At 50.4% G+C, this 17858-nt stretch overlaps 1 protein-coding gene across 1 annotated transcript in view; it reads left to right on the top strand.

Annotated features, from left to right (window-relative positions):
• The window catches only part of NUP160 (nucleoporin 160), a 521427-nt gene that overhangs the window by 18726 nt on the left and 484843 nt on the right, over positions 1–17858 (top strand). The window lies entirely within an intron of this gene.

Raw genomic sequence — 17858 nt, 5'->3', positions numbered from 1 at the left:
GCGTAATTACAGGATCGTGGTAAAGCTGGAGGCTGTATGCTGTTTGGTATTGTTTCCAGTATAGCTATGTTGTCATCTCGCTTTCCTCTTGCAGAATTTTGCGTTGCTGTCTGCTGGTTACTGCTTCCTTGGGAGGGCCGTTGTACCGGACCAAGCCCAGACACCTGGCGGTTTAATGCTTCTATTGGGTCATCAGCGGGGCAGGGTGCCGCTGCTGGTTTGTTTGGGCGAGGGGGTCAACCCCTCCGTTGATTCGCAGTGACAATATTCCAAAAATTTGAAAATTGGGTACATTTCTTTTGGTTTAGGGAGCAGGCTGGTATTCATTGCTTTCTTTATTTTCTTTGATTTATTAGGAGCCTCTCTTAATCTTTTCCTTGCTCTTTTTGATAGCCCTTCTTGTGTTCGATTAGAAGCTGAGGCTGAGTTGTCGGTAACTTGAGTAACACTGCTTCTCGCACTGGTGGTAGGTCTATGGATTCATTAAAGGTCAGGGGATTTTAGTGGGCTACTTCTTATACTATTTTCCCTTGTTAATTGGTTTCCCCCCTTTTATTTCCCTTCCTTATCGATAGTATTGGGTTCTGTGGGTGATCGTTGCGCCTATAAGGACCTTTTTATATTGTTGCTTGTTTTTTCCCAATCCCGTTTATATCCTATGTGGTCGTTGGTTCATTAGGGGTTGCCTTCATTTGTGTTATAGTGCCAAGGCAGTAACCGTGGTCATAGTCAGTTGTGCCAGCGTGGTCTTAAGCAATCCTGTCTTACATTGGCTTGACCTCCGCCACCATAGACCCCACAATGTTTGGTAGCTCTGAAATTGTATCTATCATGTGAGCACAGCTACATGTCATTAATTTGTCTTTATCAGATTGTGCCTTTGCAACTAAATTTGATAGATTGAGTAGCTTGGAGTCTATCCCGGCAACATAGAGTGCTCGTGAACATAAGTCCACTTGAAAGTTCAGTTTATCTGAATGAAATTCAACAGCATTAGTAATGGTATCTAGGGTGTTAAGGAGACTACCCCAAATTCAATTTTTATACATTTATTTATTTATTTATTTTTTCGCCCACTGGACCACATGCGCCTTTCCGACATTTTTTGTCGTATTTAGCTAGTAATGAGAGGTCTGCTGAGGTCAGAAGGTTAGTCATGGAATTGGCGGCTCGATCTCACTTTGACTATTTGAAGGAAGTGCTTTCTCTGTGGAGATTTCCTTCGGGATTAAAGTTGGTATGTGATACTGGGTGGTGATAGCTGTTTCCAAAGTTAAACTAAACGGATCGGTTTTATAAATGCACATAGTCATTTAGGCTTGAAAAAGCCTCTGGTATAATTTTTTGCCGACCCCCGACTTCATCTGGATTAGACTAAACAAGAGCGGGTGCCCGGGTAGTAGATGACAGAAATACCTCGTTACTTGTATTTTGATCAAAACTGGATGATATGTTAATCACAGAATTATTCAGATTCAAGCTGATATATTCTAAAATCTGTATGGTCATTGTGGTCTCAGACGTTTTCTCCTTCCCAAATGATAAAGGACCAGGTTTGGTACACCTGCATGACTGCTGGGTGCACTTCTTTGGGTTTGTTACACCTGCATGACTGCTGGATGAGCTTCTTTGGGTTTGGTACACCTGCATGACTGCTGGGTGCACTTCTTTGGGTTTGGTACACCTGCATGACTGCTGGATGCGCTTCTTTGGTTTTGATACACCTGCATGACTGCTGGGTGCACTTCTTTGGTACACCTGCATGACTGCTGGATGCACTTCTTTGGGTTTGGTACACCTGCATGACTGCTGGGTGCACTTCTTTGGGTTTGGTACACCTACATGACTGCTGGGTGCACTTCATTGGGTTTGGTACACCTGCATGACTGCTGGATGCGTTTCTTTGGGTTTGGTACACCTGCATGACTGCTGGGTGTGCTTCTTTGGGTTTGGTACACCTGCATGACTGCTGGATGAGCTTCTTTGTTACACCTGCATGACTGCTGGGTGCACTTCTTTGGGTTTGTTACACCTGCATGACTGCTGGATGAGCTTCTTTGGGTTTGGTACACCTGCATGACTGCTGGGTGCACTTCTTTGGGTTTGGTACACCTGCATGACTGCTGGATGCGCTTCTTTGGTTTTGATACACCTGCATGACTGCTGGGTGCACTTCTTTGGTACACCTGCATGACTGCTGGGTGCACTTCTTTGGTACACCTGCATGACTGCTGGGTGCACTTCTTTGGGTTTGGTACACCTACATGACTGCTGGGTGCACTTCTTTGGGTTTGGTACACCTGCATGACTGCTGGATGCGTTTCTTTGGGTTTGGTACACCTACATGACTGCTGGGTGCACTTCCTTGGGTTTGGTACACCTACATGACTGCTGGGTGCACTTCTTTGGGTTTGGTACACCTGCATGACTGCTGGGTGCACTTCTTTGGGTTTGGTACACCTACATGACTGCTGGGTGCACTTCTTTGGGTTTGGTACACCTGCATGACTGCTGGATGCGTTTCTTTGGGTTTGGTACACCTACATGACTGCTGGGTGCACTTCTTTGGGTTTGGTACACCTACATGACTGCTGGGTGCACTTCTTTGGATTTGGTACACCTGCATGACTGCTGGGTGCACTTCTTTGGGTTTGGTACACCTGCATGACTGCTGGGTGCACTTCTTTGGGTTTGGTACACCTGCATGACTGCTGGGTGCACTTCTTTGGGTTTGGTACACCTGCATGACTGCTGGATGCACTTCTTTGGGTTTGGTACACCTGCATGACTGCTGGGTGCACTTCTTGGGGTTTGGTACATCTGCATGACTGCTGGGTGCACTTCTTGGGGTTTGGTACACCTGCATGACTGCTGGGTGCACTTCTTTGGGTTTGGTACACCTGTATGACTGCTGGGTGCACTTCTTTGGGTATGGTACACCTGCATGACTGCTGGGTGTGCTTCTTGGGGTTTGGTACACCTGCATGACTGCTGGATGCGCTTCTTGGGGTTTGGTACACCTGCATGACTGCTGGGTGCGCTTCTTTGGGTTTGTTACACCTGCATGACTGCTGGATGAGCTTCTTTGGTACACCTGCATGACTGCTGGGTGCACTTCTTTGGGTTTGTTACACCTGCATGACTGCTGGATGAGCTTCTTTGGGTTTGGTACACCTGCATGACTGCTGGGTGCACTTCTTTGGGTTTGGTACACCTGCATGACTGCTGGATGCGCTTCTTTGGTTTTGATACACCTGCATGACTGCTGGGTGCACTTCTTTGGTACACCTGCATGACTGCTGGGTGCACTTCTTTGGTACACCTGCATGACTGCTGGGTGCACTTCTTTGGGTTTGGTACACCTGCATGACTGCTGGGTGCACTTCTTTGGGTTTGGTACACCTGCATGACTGCTGGATGCGTTTCTTTGGGTTTGGTACACCTACATGACTGCTGGGTGAACTTCTTTGGGTTTGGTACACCTACATGACTGCTGGGTGCACTTCTTTGGGTTTGGTATACCTACATGACTGCTGGGTGCACTTCTTTGGGTTTGGTACACCTGCATGACTGCTGGGTGCACTTCTTTGGGTTTGGTACACCTGCATGACTGCTGGGTGCACTTCTTTGGGTTTGGTACACCTGCATGACTGCTGGGTGCACTTCTTTGGGTTTGGTACACCTGCATGACTGCTGGGTGCACTTCTTTGGGTTTGGTACACCTGCATGACTGCTGGGTGCACTTCTTTGGGTTTGGTACACCTGCATGACTGCTGGGTGCACTTCTTGGGGTTTGGTACACCTGCATGACTGCTGGGTGCACTTTGTTACACCTGCATGACTGCTGGGTGCACTTCTTGGGGTTTGGTACACCTGCATGACTGCTGGATGCACTTCTTTGGTACACCTGCATGACTGCTGGGTGCACTTCTTTGGGTTTGGTACACCTGTATGACTGCTGGGTGCACTTCTTTGGGTTTGGTACACCTGCATGACTGCTGGGTGCACTTCTTTGCGGAGGTCTTCCTAATGGAGTGCTAGGAACATGAACCTGTGCTTTTACCAGAAGTAAGCCATGGCCTTTTGCTGTTGCCAGGACCACATTATCAACTTTGGATGCCAAACTCTTTACGCGATTTTGAAAATTGAGCGACCACAGCGAAAGTTATGATAGGGTTGCTAAACTATCTGATTCTCTTTTTAGCGGGATTTGGCTGCTGTGCAGTGTTACCTCCCTGTTCTTTCTCTGCCGTTTTAATTGAGGACAGGGCAGTGTCACACGCTGCTGGCCTGACCTCATATCGGTATTCACTCGGGCCGGGGAATCTTCTGTATGCTGATTTCAAATATGCTGCAGGTGCGCTGTTTTTGCCCCTTCACAGTCCACCAGGGCCTTAAGTAGCTTTGGTAGTTTAGTCAGGCCAAGTAAAGCACGTTAGCAGCAACTTCTCTACAAAATATCTTCCTGTAATAGGAGAATATAGGAAACGTTCCTTACAAAATTAAGAGGGTCTTGAAACTGGCTGCTCTTTCCGCTGCACAGGGCTCCTCTGCGTTCTTTTCCTGCGGCAGCATCAGCCTTCACTGTATAGTCCACTATGGCCACCAAGTGCACGACCAAACCCACAGCGAGTGGGGGCCACTAGAAGGCCTCAAACCGCACCCAACCTAGTCAGGCTGTCTCCGCAACCTGTTTGTGGCCCACACTCTGCAGCTGCCGACTATTGGCGGCTGCACTCGCTAAGCTGGTCTTCTAATCAGAAGGGTCTCTACAGCTAAAAGGCGGCTGATAAGGTTGGCATGGGGGAAAGAGGCGCTATGCTGGTGGTAGGCCGTTGGTTCCTCCTTGCTGTTGTCGCCGTTCACATTCGTGCCCCTCAGGGATCCTGATAAATGAATGATTTCCTCTTGCCTCCTATTGCTGCCAAATCCAAATGAAGGCAGGAGAAACCCCCACGCCTGGTAGGAAGGGGCAGGGGGCGGGTGGGGGGGGGGCAGTCCGCTGCTTGCAGCCTCCGCGACCTGCCGGAAGCTCTCCACTTGCGATCCAGAAGCTCAGTCCAGATGCAGATTGTCTCCGGTATCCGGAGGCGGTGATGAACGTCTCTGATGGCCTGAAACTGCTACTGGGCCCTGTGTCCAACTCCCCGCGTGTAAGAACCCCCTCACTGGGCCCAAATGAGCTCCTGCGAACCCATCCCCGGGGCCGGATGCCTTAGTATTGGAGGAGGGAGTCAAATGGTCCCCCTCCCCAAGCCCAAATGGGCTACGGGCACCCCATTCCTGGGACCAAATGTAACGTTGGAGGCTGAAGGGGGAACGTCTAGCTCCCGCACTGGAGGTGCCATTGCTCCCGCTTGGCAGGACCCGCTTGGTGGGACCAGCTACCTCTGCTTGCTCCCGCTTGGCGGGAGCAATCAGTGTCCTTTGCCACAAGAGCGGGATAAAAGAAGTGTGCTCACACCCGGCGGGAGCATTTTCACAGCTCCCGCCTAGTGGAAGCACACTTCTTGCTCTGCCTGCAGTCTTCCAAGTACTGTGTTCCAAGGGTGGGCTCCCCGGACACAGTTCAAGAGCCGGCCCGGGGGTTTGTTGTCCCCTGAGCTTTGTAAGGTTTGAGGAGGGGGAGAGACGCCCCCCCCCGCAAGTTATTATTTGGCCCAAGGGGTGAGGTTTCTGGGCCCCATTTCGGCTCAGGGATGGGGCTATGTAGCCCCCCCCCCCATCCCCCTATTTTGACTATTTTGCGCCCCAGCTGATGGGGTTCCTGGGCCTCCTAATGGTCGGTGGGAGGTGGGGGGGTGCAGCGTGCTCCGATCCCCTTTTTGGTGACTTTGCTTAGGGAATGGGGTCCCCAGGGCCCGGTTGTGGCTCAGGAAGGGGGTCCGCATGCCCCCGCCTCCAATACTAATAACTTTAAAACGACCATAGTTTAAAAAAAAAACTATTTTCAATTCCACTGGAATAGTATGACAAACAATTTATAGATACACAGGTATAGTAGGCTCAAGCTCCAATTTAATACATCGCTTTCGCGCACTTAAAATAAAAAAATAAACGATCTGTTTCGGACCGTAAATAAAGACACAACAGTGCTCTTTGTAAGTGCATGCATTTGTGTTGAATACATGCACATGCCTGAAAAATGACTCAATTTCGTCTTTAGATTTTTTTGTTCGTCCTGCTGCACAGCAGCCATGATGCTGTTCAACATGCCTAAAAATATTTACAAAGCCTAAAGGTTTCATAGGCACGACCTGTTGGCTTTGCCAATGCTTGTTTAAATTTTGAAGACATCGTACCATATTTTAGAATGTCATATTTTTGGTTCTCTGCTCGTATACAGGCTCCTAGTGCCAGAGCCGACCCTTGGCTTAGCTCACCCTGCTCATTTATTAGCTTGCCCACATCTGTACCACCCCATTCTGCCTCCCTCAGGTGGCAGAAATGCACTTTGGTTCTGGGGAGTACCACCTGATTACAAAACCAACTGACGCCCCACACCATTCCTTTTTTGGACCTCAATCCCTGGTGTCTAGTGGACTCTCCACGCCTTGGGCTGAAAGATGGGAGATTAATCCTCCCAAAAGGATGCAGAAAGGCTGTGTGGTGCCAGGTGGGCAAGCCCATGTTGTTTCTAACTTTTTCCCTGATGGGCTGGTGGGCTTTCTGAACCTTGTTGGAAATGATTTTTATCATTCCCCGCAGATTCTGAATCTTTCCCTCAGAAATGTGAGGAAAATCTGTTCTAGCTCAAGTTTGAAGGGCATCCTGGGTAAGAAAAAGTGGTTAAATCCACATATGTTGCAACACCCATGACTTCTCCAGGTGTCTGATTTTAAGAAGTGTCTGTGGTTGAAATGTGCCTCTGGGCGACCCCCCCCCCCCGGAACAGAGATCTGTCTTCACATTGCTTTTTGGGGTCTTTCCTGTTGGGGGTAATATACCCATCCACACGAGTAGGTTACTACCCCTTTCATCTGCACCATTGGAGAGACCGAAAATTAGAGAAGAAGGTGTTATTCTTTGAATTTCTCTCCATCTGTGCCTTTAAAGTCATTTTCTGATCAATGGTAAATCGAAGTCCACTCCCGCTAAATCATATTATTGGTAACACCGGATTTATGCATAGGTTGCATTCATTCCCATTTCCTTTCGTTAGGTTTTACTACAGGAATGAATGCCTGTGCAGTGGAGTAGAAAGAATTTAAAGCTGCATCTCGGTTGATAGCGCTGGGTCACAGGTGTAGCATTAATATCGTCCAACGCCCTGGACATGTTGTTTGCAGTCTAGGACGAGAATTCTTCATGTTCATTGTGTCCACTGGACAAGGAGGCCCAAACACATTTATTTATTTATTTATTTTTTATTTATATATAAAGTTTTATATAGCGCGTACAAGATCCCAAAGGATATCGGAGCGCTTTACAAAAGGATGGAAGGAAGGTAACCAATGCAATAACGGCATCAGATAAGATTAACAGACGCAACAATTACAGGACAAAGGGGTCAAAAGAGAATAATACAATAACTGGTACATCGCGGGCTAAGAGGAGAGCAAACGATGGGGTAAGGAAGAGAAGCATCCAATGGAGGTCTTACAGTTGTGAGATCAGTGACTTGGAGCAGATGATCCTAATCCCTTTAAAGTAAGAACTTGTTCATAAGGAATCTTTTGGCTTCCAATTTGAAAGCCACCGTGGAGGAGATTCTGCGTACTTCCAGTGGAAGAGAGTTCCAGATCTTCGGGGCAGCACCAGAGAAGGCTCGGTGACCGGTTCTCTTTTTGCTAAAGATCTGTGGTTTCAAGAGGAAAGTAATAGCACTTCTTGAGGGTCTAACCCCCTTCGGATAATTCAAGCTTTTGCGCTAGGTAACTGGGGGTTTTGAGATGACGGGCTTTGTGCGACAGACAAGCAATCTTTAGCTGAATTTGTGCTTCGTAGGGCAACCGCTTAAGGGATTTTAGGACTGGGGAGATGTGCGCATTTCTTTTGGTGCCCGTAACCAATCTGGCCGCCGTGTTCAGTGATGCCCTCAGTGGAGCCAAGGTATATTTGGGGAGGCCACAGAGCGTAGCGTAGCACTGCCATAGTCTAGTCTCGGCAAAAGAAGCGCTTGAACCACCTGCTTGAAATCAGCTTGTGGAAGGAATGATTTGATATTTCTGAGTATCCTCATCAAGTGATTAGCTCCCTTACACACGTTGCTGATATGATTCTTTATGTTCATATGCTTGTCCATGGTGATTCAGAGTTTTGGCTCAGTCGATAATAAGGGGGGGAGCAGTTGAAGGCAATGAGGGGATTCAGCCAGAGGTCTAGCTTGGGAATGTGATTCGGAGGAGAGATATGAAGGAATTCTGTTTTGGATGTGTAGAGGAGGAGTTGGTTCTCGTTTAACCAGTTCTGAGTAGACGTTAGGTTTGTGTTGAGTGAAATGATGTTATCCGGGGAGGAGATTTTCAGATAAAGTTGCGTATCGTCCGCATACATATGGAAGAGAATGTTTGTGGAATTTAGTGTATTAGCTAGTGGTTCCAGGAACCGGTTGAAGAGTATAGGAGATCAGGCGGACCCTTGGGGGACCCCCATGGACACTGGAGAGGGCCGGGAGAGAGAGTGGTTCGTCTGGACTCTTTGTGATCTGTGGTGGAGGAAGGACGAGAACCATTGTAACAGCCAACAGGAAAGGCCCATCCTGTTCTTCAAAATGAATAGTAGGTTGTCATGATTGACAGTGTCGAAGGCAGAGGAAAGGTCAAGGAGGATTAGGAGGCAGAATTAATTTTTATCAAGCATTTTTAAAATGTCATCCATAATGTGAGTGAGAGCCGATTCAGTGCTGTGCCCGCTACGAAAGCCAGATTGATGCTGGTCCAGGAGATGGAAAGTCTGTATTTGAGCACAGAGTTGTGATTGGACGCATTTTTCTAGGAGTTTGGCTAGGGTGGGGATGTTAGAGGTAGGGCGGAAGTGTTAAGGTCCGCACTATCTGCATTAAATTGTTTTAGTATAGGTGATACCTGAGCTGCTTTTAGGCAATCTGGGATCATGCCTTGTTACAGTGAAGCGTTGACTATCTTTGTCCAGATGGGGATGACGACATTCTTGATTTCTTTGAAGATGGAAGGGGGCAACGGGTCGCTGAAGTGATTAGATGGGTTGATCCTCTGAAGAATCTTGTTGATGCCCCTTTCACTGAAGGGGGTAAAGGAGCCCCATGATGCATCGTTCTTGGTGCTCAGGCTGATAGGTTTGAGCTTCTCTAAGAGGGCAGGAGGTGGTGCGGAACCATAGGATAGCAGTAGAGCCTTCTTAGAAGCGGGTTCAATGTTGATGAGTCTTGATTTCTCAGTGAAGAAAGCAGCCAGTTCGTCGCAAGAGGGTGGGCTGACTCCAGGTTTGGAGCTTCCACATATTGCTGTTTAACCAGTTCAAAAATTTCTTGGAGTGGTTAGCGGCTTGATCAAGTTGGGATCTGAAGTAGTCTGCCTTGTGTTCTTGATCTGTTTGTTGTAGGCGCTCCTAACCTCTCAAAGGAGTTTTAGTTGATCAGAGGAGGGTTTGGATCTCCAGGATCGTTCAACTGCCCTGAAGTTGCGGCGTTCCGCTTTTAAATTGTCGTTGAACCATGGTTTGGATATTTTTGTTGAGGCATATCTTTGTTGGAGTGATGCAATGTCATCCATGATGTTAGTGATGGTAGAGTTGTAAAAGTCAGTGAGTACCAGAACCTCAGACATGTCAACTTGGGAGGAGAGGGGAGATTTAAAGTGGGATGCGAGTTCATCTGTATTGATAGATCTCGGGTCACTTTTCCAGAGCTTCGATTTCGTTGATTAAGCCTTCCTCATAGACACCTCCGTGCACCTTGGGGGCCGGGTCATTGGGGGGGCGGGGCTAGAGCAAAAGAAAAAAACTGTGCCCATGAGGTGGGACACAGGTCCCTGCAGCGGACGCCTTCGACCACTGAGCCACCGGACCCAGCATACACATTTCTCTCCCTCTCCCCCTCCCCCTCCCTCTCTCTCTCTCTCTGTGTGTCTGTCTCCCTCTCTCTCTCTCTGTGTGTCTGTCTCCCTCTCTCTCTCTCTGTGTGTCTGTCTCCCTCTCTCTCTCTCTGTGTGTCTGTCTCCCTCTCTCTCTCTGTGTGTCTGTCTCCCTCTCTCTCTCTCTGTGTCTGTCTCCCTCTCTCTCTCTGTGTGTCTGTCTCCCTCTCTCTCTCTGTGTGTCTGTCTCCCTCTCTCTCTCTGTGTGTCTGTCTCCCTCTCTCTCTCTGTGTGTCTGTCTCCCTCTCTCTCTCTGTGTGTCTGTCTCCCTCTCTCTCTCTGTGTGTCTGTCTCCCTCTCTCTCTCTGTGTGTCTGTCTCCCTCTCTCTCTCTGTGTGTCTGTCTCCCTCTCTCTCTCTGTGTGTCCGTCTCCCTCTCTCTCTCTGTGTGTCTGTCTCCCTCTCTCTCTCTGTGTGTCTGTCTCCCTCTCTCTCTCTCTCTGTGTGTCTGTCTCCCTCCCTCCCTCTGAGCCCTTGATGAGTACTTCCGTTTTGTTGGTGTTTAGTTGTAGGCAGCTGTTTTTCATCCATTTGGCGACGACTTCGATGCCTTCTCGAAAGTTGTGTCTGGCGGTGTTGGCTTCGTTGGATAGGTAGAGGATGAGTTGGGTGTCGTCTGCGTATGACACAATGTTGAGTCCATAGGTTCTGACGATGGGGGCGAGTGGAGCCATGTAGACGTTGAAGAGCGTAGGGCTGAGGGAGGACCCGTGGGGGACTCAGTAGGTGTAGGGTCCGAGAGGAAAAAGGGAGTCTGGCCCGTTGTGTTCTGCCAGAAAGGAAGGAGCGGATCCAGTCGAGGGCCTTGTCTTGGATCCCTGCGTCGTGGAGTCTGCGTATTAGGGTGTGGTGCGAGACTGTGCTGAATGCCGCTGAGAGGTTGAGGAGGATGAGGGCTGCTGTTTCTCCTTTGTCCAGTAAGGTACGAATGTCATCTGTTGCGGCGAGGAGGGCGGTTTCTGTACTGTGGTTTTTTTCTGAAGCTGGATTGGGAGGAGTCGAGGATGTTGTGCTCTTGGATGAATGTGGCGAGTTGGCTGTTGATGGCTTTCTCGATGACTTCTGCTGGGAACGGGAGCAGGGAGATGGGTCTGTAGTTTTTGAGGTCAGTGGGATACGCTGAGGGTTTCTTCAGGAGGGGGTTGATCTCCGCGTGTTTCCAGTCGTCTGGGAACAAGGCAGTTGCCAGGGAGCGGTTGATGGTGTGGCAGAGCATGGGTGTGATGGTGTCAGCGGCTCTGTTGAAAATGTGGTGGGGGCAGGGGTCCGTGGGGGCCCCGGAGTGAATTGACTTTGTCTTCAGTGTGTCTTCGGTGGTGAGGGCTGTCCAGTTGTCGATCGCTGGCTTCAGGGTGTCGGGGTGTGGTTGGTGGGGGTTCAGTGTGTTGGTTGTCTTTGTCGAAGTTGTCGTAGATGCTCTTGAGTTTGTGGTGGAAAAAGGTGCTGGAGTTTGTCGCAGAGGTCTTCTGAGGGAAGGATATCGGTGGACTCGCTGGTGGGTTGGGTGAACTCCTTGATGATGTTGAAGAGTTCTTTGCTGTTGTGTGCATGAGTGATGATTCTGTCTTCAATTGCTTTTTTCCTCGTTTTTCTGATGAGTTGGTGGCGGCTCTGAAGTTGTTTTGGGCTTCTGTGGATTTGGTGTTTCTCCAGGCCTTTTCGAGGCTGTGGCAAGTGCATCTGGACTCTCGAAGTTCGGTGGTGAACCATCCGGCTTTCTTGGCGTGGGTGGTGGTGTTTTTCTTGAGGGGGGGCTATGGTGTTAGCGCTGTCAGAGATCCATCTGTGCAGGGTTCAGGCTGCGGTGTTGGGGTTGTTGTTTTCCGCGATGGTTGGGGTGGAGTTGTTGAGTGATGAGGTTAGCTGGTAGTCGGTGATTCTGGTCCAGTTTCTTCGTGGGAGCAGGTGCTGGTGTCTGTGGATGGTGGGTGTTGGATGGTGGGTGTTGGATGGTGGGTGTTGGATGGTGGGTGTTGGATGGTGGGTGTTGGATGGTGGGTGTTGGATGGTGGGTGTTGGATGGTGGGTGTTGGATGGTGGGTGTTCTATGGTGGGTGTTCTGAAGGTGAAGTGGACGCATCAATGGTCAGTCCATGGGAGTTCGGTTGTGTGGCTGAAGGTGATGGAGTTACCTGTTGTGAAGAGGGGGTCGAGGGTGAGTCCTGCTGAGTGGGTGGGTTCGGTCATGATCTGGCGGAGTCCAAGGTTATGAAGGGATGTGGTGCTGGGGTCCAGTTGGTTGTCGAGGTGGAAGTTGAGGTCTCCCAGCAGGGTGTAGTTGGTGGACGCGATGGCATGCAGGGAGATGAGGTCTGTGATGGAGTTGGCGAAAAGTCAGCAGGGTCCAGGGGGTCAGTAGATGAGGGTTCCTCGGAGGATGGAGGTAGGGCTGGCCAGTATCTTGAAGTGAAGGTGTTCCATCAGGTCTGTGGGCTCGTCGGGGAGTGGATTTGTAGATGATGGCGATTCCTCCTCTAGGGCGGGTGGGGCGGTCCTTCCTGGAGATCTTGTATGCTTGGGGAATGGCAATGTCCAGTCCCTTCTGATGCTTATCACTTTTGAGTAAACGGCAAACTGTTAGCTGAAACATGGTGGCACAGCACAAATGTTAGTGATTTGTGCATTGCAACTACTCTGCAATATACTATTCCTCTCTGTTTCCAAAGTTAGCAGATTGGCCTCCTGATATATGGATGTAACTTTACATGTGTCTTACTTACATCCTCTTCGTTGTGACAGTGAAGAAGAGGGAGGAAAAAGGACAGTTTTACAACAGTCTCTGGTCCATCCTGGAGAAATGTCTTGAGAGAGACTTCACCATATTGATGAGGGACCTCCGTGCCAAGATTTGAAGCAGCAACACTGGGATTGAAGAAGTCCTTGGCAACCCTAGCCTTGTTGACATGAACGAGAATGGTGACAGGCTTACAGATCTCTGGTGCTAGGTGTCCATGTATTTCCACACACAAGAATACACAATGTGGAATGTGGGTGTCACCAGACCATTCGACAGAGTATCAGATTGACAATGTCTGGATTGGCAAGAATTTTCAGAGGTCCCTGCAGGATGTGAGAGAGACGAGAGGAGTGGGTATGGAGTCAGTCCATCACCATGTTGTGGCCAGGCTAAAGCTGGAGAAAGCATGGCTGGAACCAACAAACCGATGTTAACACCACCCTCCTAAAAGATGCACAGAAACTGAATAAATACTCCGTCACTCTCAGCAAAATGTTTCAAACCCTGCAAGAACTAGAGTACAACAGAGACCCAGTAGAAAGTCAATGGGAGTAGATCAAAGAAACACCTCAACCTGCCAGGAGGTACTGGGTCCCAAGAAACACCAGCATAAAGAATGGATCTCCACCGAGACTCCGCAAAATCCAAGAGCTGCAGTCCACGCCAGCCCAACAAATGCAGAAAAGTGAGAGCTCAAAGTGAATACACCAAAACCAACATGGAAGCAAAGAGAAGCTTCAAAACAGACGAGCAAAGATTCATTGACGGTTGCCACAGAAGCCCATGATGCAGCAAGCTATGAAAACTTGAAAGAACTGTACGACAAAAAAGGAAACTCTCCGGTAGATACAGCAAGCCAGAAAAGACCTATTCACAACAAAGCTGGAAGGACAATCCTAGGTAATGAAGGCCAACAACGGAGATGGGTGAAGCACTTTGAAGAACTGCTGAAACAGCATGTGCTGCAGTCTCCACTAGACAAAAAGTCAGTTGACAAGGACTTGGCAGTCAACTGCGGTAGACCAACCAAGGAAGAAATATGACCAGCTATCAAACATTTAAGAAATGGGAATGCAGCAGGACCTAATAACATTCCGACGAAAGCACCGAAGGCAAACATTGAAACTTTAGTAGACCTGCTCTATGCCATGTTTGGAAGGATCTCGGAAGAGGAAAAGGTGCCGTCAGACTGGGAGAAGTGCTATCTCATCAAGATCCCCAAGAAAGGTGACCTGAGTAACTGTGCAAACTATAGAGGGATAACTATTCTATCAATCCCAGGCAAAGGGTTCAACAGAGTTCTTCTAAGTAGAATGAAGGAAGAGGTTGACGCTCTGTTTCGAGACCAGTAAGCTGGCTCCCGTCAAAGATAGATCCTACACAGGCCAGATTGCAACATTACTGAGCAGTCGAATGAATAGAACTCCCTCTGTCAACTTCAACTATGAGAAAACCTTCAACAGCGTGGACAGAGACCCTTTAGAGTCCTGTGCCAATACGGTGTGAAAGATGCTCGTAAGAATCGGGAACGTTTGCGGGAATGACCTGCAGGATAGACCATGGAGGACAACTCGCAGAAGCATTCGGGGTAAGTACCAGAGTCCGCCAAGGGTGTTAGGTCTCTCCTTTTCTCTTCCTGCTGGCCATAGACTGGATCATGAAGACATCCATAGAAAGGAAAAGGAATGGGATCCAGTGGACACCTTGGTTGCCGCTAGAGGACCAGGTCCTACTTTCCCATCTGAGGATGCAAGAGAAGACAACATGGCAGCCACATCAGCACAATTTTGTTGAACAGCCACAGAAGGCAAAACCAAGATCCTGAAGGCTAACACTGCCAGCCCAACTGCAATCACTCTTGCAGGCGATGCACTGGAAGAGTTTGTGGCCTTCACCTACCTGTGCAGGGTCACAGACAAATGGGGCCATACAGATGCTGACGTCAGGGCAAGAGTTGACAAAGCAAGGGCTGCCCTTATTCAGCTAAAGAAGATCGGGAGCTGCAAACCAGGATCAGGCTTTTTAACACTAACACAAAATCAGTCATCTGTATGGAGCAGAAACCTGGAGGACAACAGTGCCCATCAACAACATAGTCCAGACCTCCATCAAAGCCCGACTGAGGAAAATCCTCCAAATCCTCTGGCTAAACACCATCAGCAACAACGACCTATGGCAAATGGCTTAACTACTCCTTGCTCATGAAGAAATCCTGAAAAGACACTTGGTGTGGATAGGTCACACCCTCTGCAAGCCCCTACCGAACACCACCAGACAAACTCTGACCTGGAACCCTCCAGGGAAAAGGAAAGAGGAAAGCCAAGAAACACCTGGCGCCGAGGCCTGGAGGCTGACTGCAGGCCAAGAAACACCTGGCGCTGAGGCCTGGAGGCCGACTGCAGGCCAAGAAACACCTGGCGCTGAGGCCTGGAGGCCGACTGCAGGCCAAGAAACACCTGGCGCTGAGGCCTGGAGGCCGACTGCAGGCCAAGAAACACCTGACGCCGAGGCCGACTGCAGGCCAAGAAACACCTGGCGCCGAGGCCTAGAGGCTGACTGCAGGCCAAGAAACACCTGGCGCCGAGGCCTGGAGGCTGACTGCAGGCCAAGAAAAAACCCCTGGCGCCGAGGCCTGGAGGCTGACTGCAGGCCAAGAAACCCCTGGCGCCGAGGCCTGGAGGCTGACTGCAGGCCAAGAAACCCCTGGCGCCGAGGCCTGGAGGCTGACTGCAGGCCAAGAAACCCCTGGCGCCGAGGCCTGGAGGCTGACTGCAGGCCAAGAAACCCCTGGCGCCGAGGCCTGGAGGCTGACTGCAGGCCAAGAAACCCTTGGCGCCGAGGCCTGGAGGCTGACTGCAGGCCAAGAAACCCCTGGTGCCGAGGCCTTGAGGCTGACTGCAGGCCAAGAAACCCTTGGCTCCGAGGCCTTGAGGCTGACTGCAGGCCAAGAAACCCCTGGCTCAGAGGCCTGGAAGCCAAGAAACACCTGGCGCCTAGGCCTGGAGGCTGACTGCAGGCCAAGAAACACCTGGCGCCGAGGCCTCGAGGCTGACTACAGGCCAAGAAACACCTGGCGTCGAGGCTGACTGCAAGCCAAGAAACACCTGGCGTCGAGGCTGACTGCAAGCCAAGAAACACCTGGCGTCGAGGCTGACTGCAAGCCAAGAAACACCTGGCGTCGAGGCTGACTGCAAGCCAAGAAACACCTGGCGCCGAGGCTGACTGCAAGCCAAGAAACACCTGGCCTCGAGGCTGACTGCAGGCCAAGAAACACCTGGCGCCGAGGCCTCGAGGCTGACTGCAGGCCAAGAAACACCTGGCGCCGAGGCCTCGAGGCTGACTGCAGGCCAAGAAACACCTGGAGCCGAGGCCTCGAGGCTGACTGCAAGCCAAGAAACACCTGGCGTCGAGGCTGACTGCAAGCCAAGAAACACCTGGCGTCGAGGCTGACTGCAAGCCAAGAAACACCTGGCGTCGAGGCTGACTGCAAGCCAAGAAACACCTGGCGTCGAGGCTGACTGCAAGCCAAGAAACACCTGGCGTCGAGGCTGACTGCAAGCCAAGAAACACCTGGCGTCGAGGCTGACTGCAAGCCAAGAAACACCTGGCGTCGAGGCTGACTGCAAGCCAAGAAACACCTGGCGTCGAGGCTAACTGCAGGCCAAGAAACACCTGGCGCCGAGGCCTCGAGGCTGAGTGCAGGCCAAGAAACACCTGGCGCCGAGGCCTCGAGGCTGAGTGCAGGCCAAGAAACACCTGGCGCCGAGGCCTCGAGGCTGAGTGCAGGCCAAGAAACACCTGGCGCCGAGGCCTCGAGGCTGACTGCAGGCCAAGAAACACCTGGCGCCGAGGCCTCGAGGCTGACTGCAGGCCAAGAAACACCTGGCGCCGAGGCCTCGAGGCTGACTGCAGGCCAAGAAACACCTGGCGCCGAGGCCTCGAGGCTGACTGCAGGCCAAGAAACACCTGGCGCCGAGGCCTCGAGGCTGACTGCAAGGAGATGGGTTACACCTGGAGTCAAATTGAAAGAAAAAACCAGGATCAAGATGGCTGGGGAGTCCTGGTTGATGACGTATTCCCAGGAGGGGTTGTAGGCATAAGCAAGTAATTTGTATCAATCTTCAGGGCTACAAATTTCACAGGTGTAGCCGTATGGAAGGTGTCTTTATCCGTGGAGGTGTTCAGCCACCCCTTGCAGTCCTGCTTCCCACTGCAATAGCTATTCTTATTGTAAAAAAAGAGGAAATGCATCCCATGTGCTTCTGCCCTTTTCGCCTGTAACCGAGTTTCCAGCTGTATCTGCATTTCTCTATCCTCTGACTTCCAAGCCGCGGCAAAGCACATCGAATGCCAACCCTCCTCTTATTTCCAAGCCGTCCTGCGGCTCTGCCAGTGGATGTCTCCCCCACTCCTGCATCATCTGTCTCGGGACATGAAACTACTTCAAGTTTCTTGACCTGTGTGCCTGCTGGCAGTGCCCAGGTTCTTCAAGCCACGTTGTGTGTTTTATTATGACGGATTCAGAGAAGAGGTGTGGAGTGCCAGGGGGTGACCTGAAAGAGGTCTGAAAGTCCAGAATGGGTTGTGTGTGCCTGCACCCAAACACACGTGTGTTTTGGGGAAAAATTGGTGTGCGAATAGGCATGGGTGCTGTAGGTGTTGGTGGGTAGCAAGAAGCTAGAAAGTGTGGTGGGCACCAGAGGTGATGAAAGCATCCAGTAAGGTCCTAATGGTATGAAAGGAGCTCTCTGTGCTTGGCGATGGAGCCGGAAGAGCTTCGTGTGTGGTGTCTTGGGTAGAGTGGTATTCTTTTGGAGTGACCACGAACAGGAAGGGGAGTCATCTGAGATTAGCTTGGGGTGATGAGTTTTAAAGAGCTCTTGAGCAGGTTCCTTGAAAGAGAAGTCATGGAACTGGTGTGAGAAAGTCCCTGCGATGAAGTAGTGGTGGTGTATTTGGGGGTAGATTAAAAAATATACGAGAGACCCGAAGTCTGCATAACTGCTATGGCACAAGTGACCATTTATTGTTTCAGTTAACAAGTTGGGTACATGAAGGCTTTACTCCGAA

The sequence above is a fragment of the Triturus cristatus genome, chromosome 3_1, assembly GCF_964204655.1.
Source record: "Triturus cristatus chromosome 3_1, aTriCri1.1, whole genome shotgun sequence".
NCBI lineage: Eukaryota > Metazoa > Chordata > Amphibia > Caudata > Salamandridae > Triturus > Triturus cristatus.
Note: the sequence above shows the minus strand (reverse complement) of the source record. Positions and strands in the feature narration are given on the sequence as shown.